The sequence below is a fragment of the Puma concolor genome, chromosome B4 (genome assembly GCF_028749965.1).
Source record: "Puma concolor isolate L17-30 chromosome B4, mPumCon1.1.hap2, whole genome shotgun sequence".
In the NCBI taxonomy this organism is placed as follows: Eukaryota; Metazoa; Chordata; class Mammalia; order Carnivora; family Felidae; genus Puma; species Puma concolor.
This window is the reverse complement of record NC_141673.1, coordinates 11,527,862-11,548,024: the sequence shown is the minus strand read 5'-3', so window position 1 is coordinate 11,548,024 and position 20,163 is coordinate 11,527,862. Positions and strand designations below refer to the sequence as shown.

The 20,163-nt window shown below is 48.5% G+C and overlaps 1 protein-coding gene and 1 long non-coding RNA gene across 4 annotated transcripts in view; one reads left to right on the top strand and one right to left on the bottom strand.

The window, feature by feature from the left end:
* CACNG2 (calcium voltage-gated channel auxiliary subunit gamma 2) overlaps positions 1–20,163 on the bottom strand; it is a 107,937-nt gene that overhangs the window by 35,870 nt on the left and 51,904 nt on the right. The window lies entirely within an intron of this gene.
* The window catches only part of LOC147578914 (uncharacterized), a 107,974-nt gene that overhangs the window by 65,717 nt on the left and 22,094 nt on the right, over positions 1–20,163 (top strand). The window lies entirely within an intron of this gene.

Below are 20,163 nucleotides of genomic sequence, written 5' to 3'. Positions count from 1 at the left end.
GGCAGGGAATTCACTCCTAGTGTCAGCTACATGCCTGGCACTTTCCACAAAACATCCTTGAAAATTCTCACGGCCCCGCTTGGGAGGCCAGTGTCACTCTTCCCATTCGGATGAGAAAACCGAGTCCCAGAAAGGTGAATAAGGGATCGCCCAGGACACAGTGGCTTCGCTGCCTAGCCAGGATTTTACCTTCTATTTGGTCAGGGCCCCCGTTCAGTGCTCATTCCATTGAGGTTTCTCAGACTTGACTAGTGTAGGGGTTGTGTTGAGTGAATAGAATCCCCAAGGCTCTGCGGGATGTCAGATTTTTTAAAAATTCTGATGTTTAAAATGCAAAAGCACACTGCTAGGTTGCATGTTTCTTATGCGCACGGCGTAAGAGTTTACAGGTCTCATACCATTTGTGAAATAGAGACAGCATTGCCAGGGAAACACAGAATTGCCGTTACTAATCGAATTCGAATCAAGAGCCCTGATTTAGTGTGATGGTGACGTTGTTTTGCTCGAGCCTCTTTTGAGTTCATTATGCCTTGGCCGGTGTGTGCCACGTGATCACTCTGCCTACCAATGAGTTCACTGTGACTTATCTCAAGGACCTGAGACACAAAGACCACCACAGTGTCACCGGACCTCGGCTGCCCATCAACCACGTCTGCTTTTATTCTTTTCCCACTAGTCTGTGACAATGAAGGCAGTGAATTTCCTGCCCAATGATACTGCTCTTGTGATGTAAACGCAACGTCTCCATTTCTCAGATAATTTAAGTGAAAGCGATATTCTGCGAACAGAATATTTCCACTGAACAGATGGCAAGAGAGAAGTTTGCAACGCAGAAGATTTCAAGCTGAGGACCGAAATCACTTGAAAGTGATTTCACTTGAAGTCGTCGCTTCAGTGTTGGACATAGTTGCCACCGTAGTGGCAGCTGGATGTGTTTATCAGCCTGTTACAAGTTAAATGGTATCACTCGGGTCATTGCTTTTTTTTTTTTAATGTTTATTTATTTTGAGAGAGAGAGACAGAGACAGAGAGAGACAGAGAGAGAAAGAGCAGTGCATGAGCGAGCTGGGGAGGGTCAGAGAGAGAGGGAAAGAGAATCCCAAGCAGACCCCATGCTATCAGCATGGAGCCAGACGCGGGGCTCGATCTCACAAACGGTGAGATCACGACCTGAGCCGAAATCAAGAGTCTTCCCCTTAACCAACTGAGCCACCCAGGTGCCCTTCAGGGTCATTGCTTTGTATAAAGGCAAGCCCCAGCGCCGAAATGGTGTTCAGAGGGGCCTCTACACAGCTACATAAGCCAGTTATGCATAAGTGGATTTAAAAATATTATTATCCCCTGGAAGACACATCCCAGTGTGTGCATACGCGCGCACGGTGCCTGGACCGTGAGTCTAGGAAGACCGCCGCTCTGGGAAACCCTCCCCTGCCTTCTGTGACTTTGCTCAGATTAGCGCCGCAAAGACAAGTAATTGGACACTCCGCTTTCAGCACAAGCCTTCCAGATCTGTTTGCAGAGGACGAGCAGCTCAGAGAAGCATTCCCTTCCTGGCATGATAACTTAAGGCAGGTGGTCCTCTGGGACGCAACTGAATGACTCTCAACCGAGTGATAGCAAAATCCTCAGTCCGGAGTGAGGCTCACGGTGTAGGGAGAAATGTGTTCACAATGGATACACTCCAAGAGAAAGGATACTGTATTTTTCTCCTTTTCCTTTAAATAACCAATCCCACCTAGAAAACCTCTCTGGCCTCTTCTGCCAGTTCATTTGTTCTGTGGGGTGGAGCGTTAAAGAGCATAGATCCAGGAGCGAGGCTCCCCAAATTCGAACGTCAGCAACACCGCTTACTGGCTGTGTGACCTTGGGCAGGTACTTCACCTCTGTGATAGTGCGATTGATAAGAAATATATATTTGGTCGCTGAAATGACCACAATATAGTTCTCCCGTGTATTTGGTCTTGTCCAGGGTTTCTGGCTTTGGGCTCCTGATACCCTGGGAATTGCCCACAGTAAGGGGGGGGGGGGAGTCTTTTGTTATGTTAATGAGGCGACCTTTGGAAAGCCCTAAGGTAAGGGTGGGAGTGGCTGCCCAGAGAACCAACCATGTGATTGGAGGGTTGGAACTTACGGTCCCACCTCCCGGACCTCCGGGAAGATGAGGGTGGCTAGAGGTTAAATCAGCCAAAGACCAGGGACTTGGTCTTGACTGTGCAAGGAACCCTCCAGAAAAACCCAAAAGGACTAGGTTCTGGAGCTCCCTGGTTGGTGAACACATAGGGGAGCGGGGACAGTGTTGTCCCTGGAGAGGGGATGGAAGCACCACACCCTTTCCCCAGACCTCGCCCTATGCATCCCTTCATCTGGCTGTTGTCCTTATCCTTCAAGAAAGCCCACTGGGGTCATGGCTCCTCTGGGAAGCCTTCCCCACTCCTAGGAGCTCAGAGTGAGAACTGCCTGTACCAAGCCCAATCCTGGCTGCTGGATGGGCCTCCCAGCCCAAGCCTGTCTTTTCCGGTCGTATATTTTGTCTTGAAGAATTTCGTATCTTCTGCGATGGGAGTGATTTGAGGACAAAGATGACTTTTGTTTTTGGATTAAACATGGTGTGTGAATGAATGACTAATAATGATATTGCACAGGTATTGAGCTCATCCCTGAAACTGATAAAAAGGAAGTCAGGAGAACAGAATGAATTCCATCCCTGATGCCCATATGTGCTGCATATTTAAAAAAAAACCAAATCAGTGATTAAGTAGAGTCTGTGTGTGTGCGCGCACACACACACATTCTCTCCAGGAGCCTTTCCTTTCTACTCCATGCACACACAGGTACTGTGACACAGGCCTGTTCCCCATCCTTCCCCACTCGTCTGCTGGGACACTGTCTTACTCATCTTGGCATCACAGACTCGACAAGGCCCTGGCGAATAATAGCTGCTCCGTGAATATTTCTCGAATAGCTGAGTTAAAAAGACAACTTTGTGGCTTTGCAAGGCAAGCCACACGGTTTTCCGTGTTAAGTATGCACGTTGGTTCATGTCTTTGCCTATGACAACAACAGTCAAGCAGCAGGTGACATTTACTGAGTACTCGCTATCTGCTGTTCACCCTCCTCAGTGCTTTACATCTGTGATCTCGGTTAACCCTCCAGACGTGATTACAAAACAGGCACCGTCCTCCTTGTTTAGAAACCGGGAAACTGAATCACAGAGAGGTTAAGTGACTTGCCCAAGGTTGCTTAGCTGTGGAGGGGCAGGATTCAGACCTGGCCAGTTGGCTCCGCCTACTTTTCCAGAGTCCCCCCCCATGAAGCCCTGGGCCCAGACCAGGTGCTGCATGAATCACTCCGTTGGTAGTTCCTCCTTGTTAGCATACCCCAGAATGTCTTGGAGGGCTTGTTGAAACACAGACTGTTGGACCCCGGCCCCAGTTTCTGATTGACAGAGTGTTGAGTGAAGCCAGACAGTCTGCCTTTCTCAAGCTAGGTGCCGACGGTCTGGGGACACAGTCTGAGAGCCGTTGGCCCATGTCTGACTTCCTTACCCTTAGAATAGGAAAAGCGAGTTCAGTAAGGTATGTAGACACAAGCCATCTATGAGTGGGGCTGGGTGCCCAAGAAATGCTCTGTGAAAGCAGAAATTCAGCTCTGAAGTTCCAGAGGGAAGAAGGAACACGTTTTAGGCCCCTACTATATGCCAGCCTTGCCCTGGCACTAAATTACTTAAAAGGCAAGGCAAGACATCTTCCTCACTCAGTCTTCGAAATTTGGAGAAGTAACAGAGGCTCACTCCTGGAGAAGGTTTTGAGGTGTTAAGAGTATAGCATTTGGCATTCATATGCTGGGACCAGATTGTCAGTAAGAGTTACAGTTCTGCCCCTTCCTGGGCGTGTGATCTCGGGCATGTGACTTAATTGCCTTGTGTTTAGTTTCCCAATTTGGGAAATGGGGTAACAGGAGTATCTATCTTATCACGTTCATCGTGAGGGTCAAGTGAGTTAGAATAGCACTGTCTGGCCCAGAGCTTGTCAATGACTTTGTCAACTGTTAGTTAACGCAGAAAGGGTGAGATTCAGGCCAATGAAAGGGAGCTGGACTGAGAGTCTAGGGAACTGTTTATAAACTGATTTAGGGGCGCCTGGGTGGCTCAGTCGGTTAAGCGGCCGACTTCGGCTCAGGTCATGATCTCACAGTCTGTGAGGGCTGTGAGTTCAAGCCCCGCGTCGGGCTCTGTGCTGACAGCTCAGAGCCTGGAGCCTGTTTCAGATTCTGGGTCTCCCTCTCTCTGACCCTCCCCTGTTCATGCTCTGTCTCTCTCTGTCTCAAAAATAAATAAACGTTGAAAAAAAAATAAAAAAAAACTGATTTAATAATAATATCGATGATGATGATAATGGTAGTAATAATAATAATTGCTATTAGTATTATTCATTGAGACATTTGTGGGTCAGTCACTATGCAAAATTCTACTGAGTCCTCTTAGTAATCTCAGTTGTTACTTCTGCTGTCTGGATGGGGAGACTGAAGGTCTGTGGGGTTAATCCCCGTAACACTCTGCGTGACCTTGGGCAGGTTGCCTACCCTCTCTGGGCCTCCAAGATGGGATTGACCTTGATGTTCTCTAAGGGCTATGCTGCTCCTGTGACTGCTCACCCCAATCATTAGGACACATCAGTTCTTAAAGCCTTGGCAATCCCCGGAGTGGGGAGCTCCTCTCCTTTGCGTCTTGGGTATCAAAGGAACAAAGTCCCTGGAATTCTAGACACCTCCCGAATCGTATCTGCCATACAGCTCCTTCCAACGCTGGGCGTCCGTATGGGAGGTGGCAGGGATGGCCCCAGGTGAAGCTGTGAACGAGGAGGAGGCTTCTTGGCACCTTGTCAGCTCCCCCCCCCCGCCCCACCCCCTCCAGTGGTGGGGGCAACCGCTGTCCTTTATGCAGCACTGACTGCGGGCCCGGTGCCACGTGTCCTCCCCTTGAGCTCCCTGAGCCCGGTAGCAAGCCCGGGAGGTGCAGAGTTTCCCTTTCACAGAGGAGAAAACAGGCCCAGAGAGGTCAGGCTGCTCACCCAAAGTCACCCAGCTCAAGGGTCAGAGTCAGGATTGGAATCCAGACCTATCTGCCTCCCAAGCACATTACCAGTGACCACCACCCTAAACTGTCTCTCTGGTCTCTTTCTTCCCCTTTCCCCTGATTCCTAGTCCTTCCTTCCTTCTGCAACTCACCCTCCCCCCCACCCCCAACCTGCTCCTAGTGTCCCTGGAAAGGTCTGATAAGTGCCTTCTAGGTACTAAGAAGCAGTAAAGACATCCAACCCTCACACTCTGATTTGGTAGATCTGGGGTGATGTGCCCTCTTGATTGTACACCACAGTCCCTTCTGGATCTAACCTTCTTTGAGGCTAGGATCCTAAATGTGTTCAGAAGGGACTCCTGCAGCCCCACTAGCTGGAGGAAGTCCCGGGTGTGATGCTGCAGCACATTTCAACCACGCAGCTCCAATCTGTTCTTTATACAGAAGAAAGAGCACTGGATATGGAGTCTGAAAACGCATTCTGGCTCTCCCAATTACTCACTGTGTGACCTTGGGCAAGCCCTGTCCTCTCTCCGCACCTCATGGATGAGAGGATTCTGGGCTCTATAATTTTGAGGTCACATTCTGCCTTCACGCTGCCTGGAGGGCAGGATCCTTCAGGGCAGGGCACTGGCACCCCCCATTTGCCTCGGTAGGTGTCCCTAAGGTCTAGAGAGCACCTCTCACAAGCTCTGTGCTCCGTAAATACAGTAGAATGGGTGAATGGCGCTCCTAAGCATTGAGTGGGCTGCTCCATTCTGCAAACTGTAACATATTAGATCCAGATAATCACCAAGACGGTAGCTAGTCTCCGTTCCTAAAAGAAACCGTATTATGTTTTGTCTGATTTGATAACATAGCTCAGCTTTGGGGAAATTTTTGTTTATCTTTAACCACAGTTAAGGAAAAAATTTTTTAAGCAAAACCTTCTGAAAGTAATTTGACTACAGGGGTTTTTCTACCTCTAGTCGTTTTCTTGGAGAAAAGCAAAAAAGGCAAACAAGCGGCTACTTAGTAATAGGCAATGCTGTTTGGGAATTTAAAGGGACAGACATGAAAAATTTAGCAGAGTGAGCTAGCTGCCCCTGAAAACCTGGTTATAAATTTGTGCTGACAGCTTTACAATTGGCGTCAACTGTAGACCAACCAAGAGCTCCAAATTCTAATCCTATTTCTGATCTTGACTTGTTTTGGTCTCTGAAATGAGTCACTAAAATGCTAGAACCAAGCTTGCTCCTCTGGCAAAGGATGACAACATCGACCTACTTCATTCTTGCCTCTTGTTTGTTTCTCTTTTCCTTTATTTGTCTTTTTATGGAATCATCTGATCCGTATCACTCTTGCCCATTTTTATTCTCTTCTTCCTTCCCCCTTTTGCATCTTTACCCCCGATTCCTCTGTCTTATTTTTTTTTAATTAGATGAAATGTGGAGTTGGAAGATAGAAACCATCAGGCTTTTGTTAGTGTGTTTCCTTCTTCATCAATGAGGACAATGTGTACAGAAGATCTTGTGGATTTCACTGCAAAGGCGAGCTGAGAACTGTAACCAATCAGGAGAGAGCTTTCTCAAGAGCTCCAGAAATATTTTGGTTTTCATCTACTCACTATTTTGCTTTTGAAACCAGATTCCCAGCCCTTTGCCAGAGTTCCTGGCTCCAGTGTTAAAAGGTGCCCCTTTGTGCAAGCAGAAAAGTTACAGTTGATTAAGAGTCTGCAGCTACAGCTAAGACATCTCAGCCTTGGCCTTGGCCAGAGGGAGGACTGGCCCCAAAGATGGTCCGTGAGTGTGTGAGGAAGAAATTTATTTGGTGCAAGCTTTTGTCAGAGATGACTTCATTTAATTATGGTATAATTCTGCAAGCTGGTGTCCTTTTACAGATGGGGAAACTGAGGTTCAGAGAGGGTAGACGACCTGGCCAGGGCCGCATAGATAGGAAGTGACCCAGCCCTTCTGACATCCTAAGCTTGTTTCCATCAGTTAGTCTCCTTTCCGTTCAGTGGTGCTGCCTCCTGGCATCAGGCTTGAGATGAGCTGATTGCTGCGGGATGGAAGGGACTGGGAATCAGGTGAAAGCCCCTCACACCCACTACTGCCTTCCCGGGGACTGGGGCCGGTGGGTGGGGGTGGGGTGGGTAGGTATGAGTGGGGGTGGAGGCTGTGGCCCTGGAAAAGTGGGAGGGGCAACGGGCTCAGGGTGGGGCTCCTGTGGGGTGTATGTGTGTGGGGAGAGAGAGAGAGAGAGAGAGAATGATAGAACCAGGATAAATATGTAACTAGGTGTTTGCTTCCAAAATGAAAATAGCGTTATGATTTATTTCTGATTTTAAAAGCAAGGCATGCTGGTGGTAACAAATTTAGTCTGCACAGAAAGGAAGAGCAAAGGAAGTGAAATCAGCCTATAATTCCACAGACTAGAAAGAACCATGACCCGAAGCGAGGCTTTGAGTTCTGCATTCCAGGGCTTAGCTACCTTAAATTCACCTCAGTCTTGCCCGTTGGCGAGTTTCCATGGAGACCACCAAAAAACGGCTAATATGAATAACTCTGATTTTTGAATTTTGGACTCACTTAGGGGTAGCTGGGTTGATGTCACCTGATAATTCCTTTAGGGTTTATTTTCTCTAAGATGAATTTTAAAACTCGCAAAATATGGTTAGCTCATTAAAAGTCATGCTTTCAAAAACGAACCATATGAGAAAAATTTCGATATGATGTTTAGACAAAAGGGGACGTAAAATTGGGCATCCAACATGATCTGGGCCTGGATTAAGATGTGTATCTAGGGGCACCTGAGTGGCTCAGTTAAGCGTCTGACTTCGGCTCAGGGCATGATCTCACGGTTCAAGGGTTCAACGCCCCCCCCAGCAGGCTCTGGGGCTCTGTGCTGACAGCTCAGAGCCTGGAGCCTGCTTCAGACTCTCTCTCCCTCTCTCTCTGCTCCTCCCCTGCTCACACTCTGTGCCTCTCTCTCAAAAATTAATAAGCATGAAAATGAAAAAAAAAAAGACGTATATCCATATTCACAGAAAAAACAAAAGAATTTGCAGTAGTCCTCTTAAAATGTTACCTCCTAAAATGTTATCAATGTGAATTATTTTAATTGTTTTCTTTATATTTTTCTGTATTCCTGAAGTTTAAAACATTTTTTTTGAATGTTTATTTTTGAGAGAGAGAGAGAGAGAGAGAGAGAGCTCAAGCAGGGGAGGGGCAGAGAGAGAGGGAGGCAAAGAATCGGAAGCAGGCTCCAGGCTCTGAGCTGTCAGCATAGAGCCTGATGTGGGGGTGGAACTCTGGAGGTGGAACTCACGAGCTGTGAGATCAGGACCTGAGCCGAAGTCAGATGTTTAACTGACTGAGCCACCCAGGCGCCCCATGTATTACTTTAGTTTTTTTTTTTTTTTTTTTAATTTTTTTTTTCAACGTTTATTTATTTTTTGGGACAGAGAGAGACAGAGCATGAACGGGGGAGGGGCAGAGAGAGAGGGAGACACAGAATCGGAAACAGGCTCCAGGCTCTGAGCCATCAGCCCAGAGCCCGACGCGGGGCTCAAACTCACGGACCGCGAGATTGTGACCTGGCTGAAGTCGGACGCTCAACCGACTGCGCCACCCAGGCGCCCCATACTTTAGTTTTTATAAGGGGCATGTTTTGCTTATACAGTCAAAGAATAATATGCTATTTTTAAAAAAGGATAGATGTTTGGGGACAAGATGTTTTTGAAATACACAGTGACTAGTATGTGCAGAGACAAAATAAAGCAGGGTATTAAGCAATTTCCTGTTGACCTTAATCAACATTCTAGCCTGGATGGATGTTGGAGAAAGAGGTGGGAGTAACTGGCTGAGGGAATGTTCATCTGAGTTTCTGAAATATTCATTTCCTGCAAATCCTCTACTCTGCAGCCATCTCCAATGGAAATGCCAGTTAAAATGAGCAAGAGAAAGATTCTGTCTGTAGGAGCCCTGAAAGCCCTCATTTAGAGTTAGGGTTCTGCTTTCCCAGGGAGACTGGTGGTTTTACCCATGGACATCTGCCAGAAATCAAACAAAAGGGACAGGTAGGAGAAAATAGTCTGTAATTTCGGCTCTATGGATGTATGTCATGTAGTAGATTTCCTCAGCTTGGTGTATGTTTCTGGTATGAAACTATCAAAAACTCCCACGATAGCGCCCACTGTTTGGGGCCACCGGCAGGGACACTGTGAGCCCAAAGATCCCTCCTGGGTGGAGCTAACAAGCTTCTCCAGCCTCCCATTGCTCTGTCCTTTCCAAATGAGTGGTAAAGACAACAATAAAAACCAAGAATCCTTAAATCTCAGGGGAGAGTGGAGAGGTGAAGGGAGGTCTGTTTTATGGCACACCTTCAATAAAAAAGATTTACAGGTAAGTCATTTTCTCTTCTTTCTAGGTGTTATATTGAGAGGGTCCAGTAAACTAAACCCCAGAGAGAGCTTGGTATAAATAAAAAAATCCGACAACTGTCAAAACAAATAGCAACCAATCAGAAATACAACGTTGAGGGAAGCTCCAGTTCTCAAATAATTTAGAGAAGTGTTAGCCTGTTACCGCAAGAGTAAAGACTTAAAGGGACCTTGGGAGGCAATTTAGGATGTCTCCTGAATCTCAAACTTGGAGATTTGATTGAGAGAGATGGGTAATACAGGTCTAGTTTTATCTCTAAGGAATAATCAAAGGTCTAAGTATCAGTGAAGAATACACTTTCATTCGTTCACCTGGCAGTCACCGAGTGCCTTCTCTGGACAGGCTGTGAACTGGGTGATGGAGAAGCAGAGTGGAAGGGCACAGACCCGTCCCCATGGACCCCAGAACATGGAGGGAGGAGCCATAGCTATCGTGCAGGGTGTTCTATACAGGGATAGAGGTAAATGCTGGCTGTTATTGTGGGAGGGAGAGGAGAAGCAACACTGTGTGTGTGTGTGTGTGTGTGTGTGTGTGTGTGTGTGTGTGAGTGAGCTGATGATTGGCAGAACTGAATTTGAAAGACACAAAAAGTTAGGCAGGTAAAGGGAGCCGGGTGATAAGTATATAAGCCAAGAAAGATACAATAGTCATTTGTTCATTCATTCATTTGACACATATTGAGCTCCTACTGTGTTCCAGGCACTTTCCCAAGAACTGAGTGAACAAGACAGACAATGCCCTTGCCTTCAGAGTGCTTATAATCTAGGGACCAGGCAAAGAACTGGTAAGCAACAAATCCACGAAGAAGAGGCTTTCAAAGAGTAACGTGTTGTGAAAATATAAGAAAGTATAATGTGATCTGAGGGTGTGGTGGGCCTGAAGATGGCCAAGGACCATCTCAGAGAGATTACCTTCCATGCTGTGCCTTGAGTCATCAGTCCAAAGCTCCAGGGAAGAATATCCAAGGAGGCGGGAACAGCAAGTGTAAGGGTTAGAACTTGGTGTCCTCAAGGATCAGAAGAAGGACAATGAATGAGGGGGACAGTGGAAGGGGAAGGGGGTGTTGTGGTCAGAGAGGTAAGCAGGGGCCAGATCATGTAGTGCCTGTGGGCCCTTGTGAGGACTTTTAAGAATTGTTTGTAAGGGGTGTATGTGGGTAGGTAGACCAGTTGGTCAGCTATGGTGATAGACCCTGGTGGGAAGCCATGGTGGCCTGGGTGGAGGTCGTAGTTGTGAACTTGGTCAGAAGATGACAGTTTGGGATTATGTTCCGGAGGTAGAAGCAACAGTTTCTATGGAAGGATTAGAAAAGTGAGGGGAGAAGGAAAGAGGAATAAAGGATACCTTCTGGGATGCTTTTGCCTGAGCAGTGGGTAGATGGTGGCCATTTATAGAGGTGGGAAGAGGAAGTTTGTTTGTTTTGTTTGAAGGGGGGGCAGCAGGCATGGCATAAACCCACGTTTATGGACAGAGATGAGAGATGGCAGGAAGGGCAGGCAGAGGTCTTGAAGGATCCAGTTGGCCCCATGAGAGCACCACATGCAACACCAAAGCCTCAGGTAGTCAATGAAGACTTTTGCAACCGGGGCAGTGGGGAGGGGGGTGGGTTTAACACTGTCTGGTTTCATCGTTTGAAAGATGATGAGCTTCCAGTGTAGGTGTTTGCTTGGGGGGAGGTGGCAGGAAGCAGAGATTAGTCAAGATGCTGTCGTAATAGCGCAGGTAGAGCTGGTGGTAGGTGAAGTAAGGGGGGACGGAGAGAAGGGACAGGTTCTTGAGCTATTCAGCGCGTAGAAGATGCGGGACACAGTGTCTCATTAGACGTGCGAGGTAGATTGTGAACACTCATTTTATGGGTTCCATGGAGTTCATGGATGGTTTCTGTTCACTGCAATGCAGCACAGAGCGTGGGGAGGGTTGAGGAGGTGAGGAGTTAAGTTATAGACTCGCAGATGTGTGTTACAGTCAAGTTATAGACTCACAGATGTGTGTTATAGTCAAGTTATAGACTCGCAGATGTGTGTTGCTTCCCTCGTAGCCATTTGGCTCCTCCTTCTTCCCTGCCCCTCCTTCAGCACAGTCCTGTCCTTCAGGGGAAGCTGACCCAGCGCCCAGCTCCAGGGGTGGTCCCCCTGTCTAGGCAGGTAACTCACCCCCGGCCAATGAGTAGTATGAAAGTGGTCATGTGACTCACTTGGGCCAATGGGATGGGGGGACAGGTTTCCCAGGGCTTTTGGGAAAGCAGCTTCATTGCTTTCACCTGAGAGTGTCTGGAAGCAGCCCAGCCTGGTCGCCTGGATGTGCAGTCCCAAATCACTGCAGCTGTCTAGCCACCTCTCTGAGGATATTGAGACCCAGGCAGACAGGCTGGAGCTGCCCAGTTATGTGAGGAAGCTGTTTGCATGTCGGGCAGCCTGTTTGCATTTCCCTTACTGGCAGCTTGGAGCATCTGGACAGATACAAGGGCCAGTGGGACATCCGGTGGAGATTTCCAGCAGGCACGTGGGCATTCCGTGTGGGCCTGGAGCTCCGGGTAGAGTCTGAGGTGGAAAAAGAACTCTAGCTCGCACTCCTGAGGGTTGGTGTGAATAGGATTGTTTTCCTATTCAAAGAAGACTTAAAAAAAAATTTTTTTTTTTTTTTTAACGGGGAGAGAAGTGGAGTAGTGGAAGGAAAAACTTCCTTGAAGAGTGCTCCGTGGTGTGGTAGTGTAGGGGTGGCTTATGGAACCTCTTTAATTAAAAATCTGAAGGAGAGATGCTAATCATTAGAATGATTCAGACACTGTTCAAAGAGAAGCTGAATGACCTATTTTCTGAGATTTTTTTAAAAGTGGAAATTCATTTTGTGTTCGTTGCCCCAGACGACCTCTAAGAGATGGAGACTAGCCCAGAGGAAAGAAGATGGGAGCTTTGGGGTCTGGCACCCACAAAGGCCAAGTCCAGATTTCACACTTAGGAGCTGAATTCTTTCTCTCCCTGAGCCTCTTTGTGCAGCGCAGAAAACCAGTCCCCTCCCTCCCCCAAGGTGGTCCTGTGAATTAAATTGGAAGCTCCTATAACGAGCTAGTACTGTGCCTGGAAGATAGTAGTGGGGCGGGGAAGGGGGAGAGGGAGGAGGGGGAGGGCCCCCTTCTTTCCATTCTCTCTCCATCTGTCTCCCATAAGGCTTTTTTAAAAAAGTATTCTATTATAACTTTTAAAAATGTTTATTTATTTTTGAGAGAGAGAGAGAGAGAGAGCCTGTATGAGCGGGGAGGGGCAGAGAGAGAGGGAGAAAGTATCCCAAGCAATCTCCAAGATGTCAGCACAGAGCCCGTCTTAGGGCTCAAACTCACGGGACCGTGAGATCATGACCTGAGCTGAAACCAAAAGTTGATCACTTAACTGACTGAGCCACCCAGGTGCCCCGCTCTCATAAGGAGAGCTCCTTATTTCCAGCATCCTCCGCTGACGGACGTGGTTACCAGTGAGCTCTCCTTGTCAGATCTGACAGTTTGTTCACACCTTCCTCGATCAATCACTGGGCACTTGAACTGGCCCATCACTCTCCTTGAATTTCCTCCCTTGCCTTTGGCATCCCCGACCCCGAGTTTGGTTCTCTTCCTGCCCCTGTGGCTACCCCTTTCTGTCTTTGTTGGCCTCCTCCTCATCATCTTCTCGATGCTGAGAGGTAGAGCGCCCTGGGACTCGATCCTCAAGCCCCCACCTCTAGCATCTCACCCCTCAAGTGGTCTCATCTCAGCCGAAGCAGAAAGCCCAACACCCTTACCGTGGGCCATCAGCCTCTGCCAATCTGCCCCTCCCAGTTTCCTCTGCCGCCTCCTACCATTGTCCCCCGGCTCCCCAGAACCCCTTGCCGCTTCAGGAAAATGCCCTGCACCCTCTCTGTTCAAGCCTCCTCCCTTACTGTCCCCTCTGGCATGGTGTCTCCCTACCTCACTTGTCTCGGGTCCTTGTTCCAATGTCACTGTTTCAGAGAAACCCTCCCCGGCACCCTGGATAACCTACCGTCAGGCTTCATCCTCTCTCCTGAACCTGCTGTCACAGCGCTCAGCACTGCTTAATGCATTATATATTTATTCGTACATCTCCCCCATTAGAATGTCACCTCCTTGAGGTCAGAGATCTTGTTTTAGGCACAGAATCTCCAGCTCCTGAAATGGTGTGTGGCCCAAAATGGGCTCTCAGTAAATCTTTGTTGAATGAACGCGTTCACTGAGGATTATGGCTATAGCCATTACCAATGTCATTATTTTCCCCAACTTTAAGATTCTACTATATATGCGTGCAAAGAGGGAGTGCCAGTTGACTTCCCGACATCCCTCTTGGTTTTCCAAGTCCAGTGGATGCTCTGTAAATGGCTTACATGGGAACAGATCCAAACAGAATTACTGACGCTCAGGGGCCTCAGATCACCACACTGCCGGGCATCCTGTACTTCCTAAAAAGCCATCCTGAGCGATATGGTTAGACAGCCACTTAGACATGTCTGTTTTGGAAGCAGTCGTCTGACCTATGGTGGGAACGTCACATGAAACAGAAACATTCTGACGTTTTAAGCGCTTTAATTTACTCACGATAAAAGCCGTGGCATCTGAATATGTCAAGTTTATAAGGCATAGACTTCAGAACAGGAATGTGCCTACCTAATGTGAGGGCATGTCAGAGAATTGATTGACTTGTTGAAGGAGGACACCAGGAGCATCTTTGGAAGACACAGAAGATGTATCTGGAAAATATATCTGAAAGTCGGTTTTAGGGTGAACCTGTCATGCTCGCTAGCAGCGTGAAGTTAGGTTATAAGTGTAATCGAACAATTGCCAAGGTGATTCAGGCCGATGCATCTCAGAGGCCCCGAAGGACAGCACCCCCATGACCGTTGTCGATCAGTGGGGTGTAGTAGAGAAAGCATGGACTTTGGAGTGACACAGACCGGAGTATGTATCCTAGCTCTGCTGTGTGACATCAGGTAAGTTACTTAACATCTCTGGGCTCTGGTTTCTCCTGTCACGTGGCAGAGCCTACTATGAACCATCCCATCTGTTTTCCCGGGAGCCCAGCACTCAGCCTGACTGCATTTCTGAGCCTTCCTCGCAGCTGGGTATGATCGCGTGCCTGAGTTCTGGGCCGAGGAACGTGATGAATGCCATGTGTGTCGCTTCTGAGCGTAGCCCGTAAGAACCTCTCAAGGGCTCTCTGTCACGCTCTTTGCCCTTCTGGCCTGAGGCAGAGGAGCCTGGGAACTCCAGAAGCCATGTGCCAGGGACGGTGGAGCCACAAGACCAGAAGGCATAGGTCCCTGCATCAGTGCCTCTAGGAGAGCCGCCTGTTTGGGACTTTGAGTGACTGAGAAACCAGGTGTCGACGAGAAAGACACTTCTGTGTTTCCTGCCCCTGGGATTTGGGGGTTCAGTTGTCCTCTCAGATACTACTTCCCTAATAAATGAGGAGAAACATTTTTGTTTTTGGAGACTTGAAATACATTTTGTGTTTGAAGCTCCCAGAACACGTCTTGATGTGCAGCAAGGGATCGATACTGGTTCTTACGATCCTCTTGCCTAGTTAATCTATGTGGCCATCCCACGTTGGCCCTCAGAGGGTTTTGTTGGCCCTGGGGGGAGTATTAAGAAGTATAAAACATAGTCCCGGCTCTCGAATTCTAGGCACGGACGACGAGGAAAAACAGTTACGCTCTAAGTATATACACAGTAGTCTCCCCTTATGCGTGGTTTTGCTCTCTGCGGTTTCTGTGACCCGCTGTCGACCTCGGTCTGGATGCACACGGACGGCATGTCAGGTCAGTGATAGCCTAACGCTGTGTCACATGCCTGCGTCCTTCACCGCACCTCACCTCATCAAGTAGGCAATTTATCATCTCATGTCATCACAAAAAGAAGGGCGACTACAGGACAATAAGTATGTTTTGAGAGAGAGAGAGAGAGACCCCATTCGTGTAACTTACTGTCCTATATATTGTAGATTGCTATGACTGTTCTATATTATTAGTCATTGCTGTTAATCTCTTATGGTGCCTAATTTATTTATTTACATTTTAAAAAGGTTTTAATATATATATTTATTTATTTTGAGCAACCTCTGTGCCCAGCGTGGGGCTTGAGCTCACCACCCCAAGACAAGAGTCTCACGCTCCACTGACTGAGCCAGCCGGTGTCCCTTAGGTGCCTAATTTATAAGTTGAACTTTATCATAGGTATGTAGGGACAGGAAAAAACATAGTATATAGAGGGTTTGGTACTGTCTGCAGTTTGAGGCATCTACTGGGTGTCTTGGAACGTGTCCCCACAGGGAAGGGGGACTACGTAGATCCTAAAATATCAGACCTCTGAAGGACAAGAATGGAGTGTCTCTAGGATCAGCCATTAGAATTCAGAGGAAGAAGTTCCCTTTGGTTGGGCTCGTTAGGGAAGACTTAACAAACCAGCAGGTATCAGGAGAGATTGGTTATGTGGGCCACCACAAATTGTGGTCGACTAAAAAATTTCTGTTTCATTTCAGACACATGAGATATTCAGTCTCTTAGCACTTATCCGTTGCTAGCCATGTTAGCAAGGTAGGCTATTAGAAAAGTAACCTAGAATATGGAAAAGCTGTAAATTAGGACAAGGGTGTTCATTACTGGGACACTTAAAATGTCAAATGATCAGAAGCGACCCAGATGTGAAGTAGTGGGAAACGGCTGAGGCAGATCAGGGCTCCTCCTTTTGATGTAGTCTGTCCCTGTGAAACTTCATCGTTTCCGCCTGCATAGGGTGGCTACTCCATCTGTGACTTTGGACCTGACTGCTCCCCACTCCATGCCCATATCTCTAGCTGCCCACAGGGTGTCTCCGTTTGGGTGTCTCCAAGACATTTCAGACTCAGTGTCTCCAGCCTAAGCTTAGGAGTCACACACTGTCCCCACCCCTCTGCCAGGCCCCTCCACTGTCCGGCATCTCCTGCCTTGTCATCTTTGTGATGAAGAAGTTGTGAGAATCAGGATTCTAGACATCTCTTTTAAAGCCATACTCTTCTCTTTATCTCTGCCGCTGCCCCCCCCCCACCCCGGGCTGAGCTGTCATTTCTATGTGCCTGGACTGTGGCTCACCTGTCCTCCTGCAGGCAACCTCAGCTCTTCTCCAGTCTTTTCCACCTCATCTCTGAGCATTCGCCCCAGCTATTTCCTCGCCCTGAAACTCCTCAGTGACTTCCCACTGCTTTTATTTTTTGAAGTTTATTTATTTATTTTGAGAGAGAGGGAAGGAGGTGGGGCAGAGAGACAGAGAATCCCAAGCAGGCTCCGCACTGTCAGTGCAGAGCCTGATGCAGGGCTCAAACTCAAGAACTGGGAGATCTTGACCTGAGCTGAAAAAATCAAGAGTCAGTTGCTTAACTGACTGAGCCACCCAGGTGGCCCCCCATCCTCGCCACTGCTTTTAGAACAAAGACCCAAATCCCTCACGTGGGCCGCCGTACCTCCTTGTCTGAGCCTTGCCTGTCTCTCCACCTTCTTGTCCTGCTGTTCTTCTCAACTCCTTCCCCACAATCCAGCCACGGGCCATTGCTCAGCTCTTCTCTCTGCTCCGAATGCACTGTCCAAACCCACTCCCCTGCCTCCAAACGCACAATTGCCAGGCTCGCCTTTGGCATATCCTCCAGATGCCCTGGACCCATCACCTCAAGGTAGCTGTCCATGGTTCTGCATCTAGGTCAGGTTCCTCTGGGACCTGCTTTGTAGCTTACACACAGCCTGGGCCAAGGAAAAGATGGCTCAGGGGCCTTCTGGATGGTGAGAAGCCAGGTGTTAAAAAACATTTGTCACTGATGATGCAGCGTGGATATCTCCCTTTCTACAACTGAGTGTGAGACCATGGAACGTAGTTCTGATACCGAGTTTGAACCAGGGCTAGTCATTTCGTGCCAAAAATATTTACCATGTGCTGGACACTGTGCTCTTTCCCCTGCTCCCCGGGAGCTTGCCATTTGTTGAACACATTTCAGAAATCTGGGTATCAGGAGAGCAAATCTGTCTTCAGGGAACTCCCGCGAATGTGTTTTATTTCCTTGAGTAAGACATTTCATTTTCTGGGTCTCAGTTTTAATAACAGTCCTTGCTGACTGCCCCATGGTGACGGGGGCTGGCGTTCATGCTGCTAAAATACTTGGACACCTTCAGGCCTTGGGTATGATGCAGAGGAGAAGTCGGGCTTTGAATCTGAGCAGTTGAAAGTGCGACTTTCCCAAGACCCTTCCTTCATCCCTGCCGCCCCCCACCCCCACCCCCAGAGGACCTGTGCTATTCAACCAGAGAGCAGAGCAGGTCCTGGCTGGCAAGGACCCAGGGATTAATGTCCAGGGCGTTAACATCATAATTGGCCCGGCTTTGAAGGCGGCAACATCTGCTGTGTGAGGCCCTGATGCCAGAGCCCACGTGGCACCTCCCGGCTGGCCAGGACCCCCTGTCTTGGGAGGTTGGGAGGCAGCCGGGGTGGCCTGACGGCTGTACTTAGCACACGCTCCATGGCTACTGTCAGGTGTTGAAAAGCTCTCATTAGGGCCAAGGAATTGACTTGTGTCCGGGGCTTCTCAGGAAGGCAGTGGGGACCCACGGGAAAGGCTTTGTGCCGGGAGGCGCCCAGGGACTGGTAATTGAGTTACTGGTAAAGTACTGAGGCGCCGTGGCCGTGATAAGTATTAGCGGCGTGAGGCTGGCAGACTATTGCAAGGCTATTCTGCACTTTTCCTTTGGCATGGAATACTTGGAGATTAATTCTTTCTTGAAAAATGTTTACTGGGGCAGTAGAGCCCGGTATTCAGGAGGGCAGTGGGGAAGTCGGACCACCAGTATCTGGAGGTGGCAAAGGGAGAAGATCACCATGCCCCACACCGTGGCATGCATTGTCTCAGCAACAACATTCCTGGGACGCCTCATTTTCCGGATGAGGAAACTGAGGCTCCAGCAGATTGGATGGCCTGACGACACAGTCATAAAAGATAGATTATGGATTAGAATCTTATCTGTTTTCAGGCCCCCACTGCCCTGACTACATCATGGGTACATTTGTGGACACGGCCCAGTTAGGTCCATATAGTTTCCTTTGCTCAGTTTCCTGCTTCCAAATGCATCCACTTCCTAACGCTTCTGGCCCAAGCGGCTCTTATCTGCATGACTGCAGCCTCCTAACCAGCTTCTCTGCTCCTTCTCTGCTCCCCTTTGCCTACCGAGCGGGAACAGATCTCAGGATGTCACTTGCATGCTTCCCATCCCTCGAAGGGTTGCCATTGCCATGAGGCTGGATTCCAAAATACTTAACAAGGCCTGAAAGGCCTCCCCACCCCCACCCCGCCCCATGTCTCCTTCCATCTCTGGACCCTTGGCTCTACCCACATAGTCTTCCTGTACTTTCTGGAAGGCTCTACGCACTTAATCCTGCCTTTGGGCCCTCACATATGCCATTCATTCTGCCCGAAACTCTTCCCTGACTTTTTCCTGGGTGACTTCTAGTCAAGTTTGAACGTTTCTTCCTCAGAGAACGTTCCTGTCTACCAAAGCCCTCTCCTTAGTGTCCCCACTCTCCCTTCTTCACTTGTTAATTATTTGCAAATATTTTTTTCTTCTGTGACTTTGCTGGCTGCTTGCTTTGGTCTTGGTCTTTTCTCTCCCTCTGTTTTATGAGCTCCTGGAGGTTGGACCAGGATGGCTCTGTTCCCACAATCTCCCCGCATCAAACACATTGCCCGGCACTCAGTGCATTTCCAATAAGCACATTTTGTATTTGTTGAATGAATAAATGGTTCTGAAAAACTGTTGGCATTGTCTCTGACAATGTAAGTGCATGTGGCATATTTATATCAGCCAGTTCATTCTAAGGCAGTTTTCATCCATTTATTCATCCATGTGTCATTTCCATCAATATTTACTTAGTACCAACTGGATGCTGGGGATGCAAAACTGAACAAGAAAAGTTGCCAGCCCTCCAGTAACTTAGTAACTTGGGGGTAGGGTGGGGTGGTGGAGACAGAGCCTGAGCTGAGTCAGGTGTGGGTGACTGGTCCTCCAGTTACTCAGTGTGTGACCTTGGGCAAGTCACTTGTCACTTCACTTCTCTGAGCTCTGTGCGGGCGGCTCCTCTGTAAAATGGAGATAAGCAGACACATCTTGCAGGGCTATTCTGATGCGAACACGAATGAGCTAAAGTGCGTAAAAGCAGAGCTCAATAAAGAGAAGATGTTATTTTTATTTTTATTAGCTGGGTGGGGCATAAAGGGGGAGCCAGGTCATCTACCTGGTGGGGGGGGGGGAATTAGAGAGGCTCTAATACATGATGAAGTGCCTTTGAGGCAGGGTGGGTAGAGGTGGGGGCTTGTTGTGTGACAACAGAGGGACTTTTGGGGGGAATCTGGATTGCAGTGTTTTGAAAATGAGCATCTCCTCATGTCTCTCTCCCAGGGGTGGAGGAGGGGGGCGCACACCACCTTCCCTTCCTCTGAGAATAGTTCAGTTTGTCTTTGGAGAGCCCGAATGCACCACGCCTCCCCCACTCTTGCCCTGTTCCCATGCTGTCCCCTTCCCCCCCCACCCCAACCCAGCTGCCAAGCCTATACCTCTGTTTCCCCTTTCCTCTCAAAACTTGGAAGAAAGGAGGATTGGAAGCGTTTCTGTCAT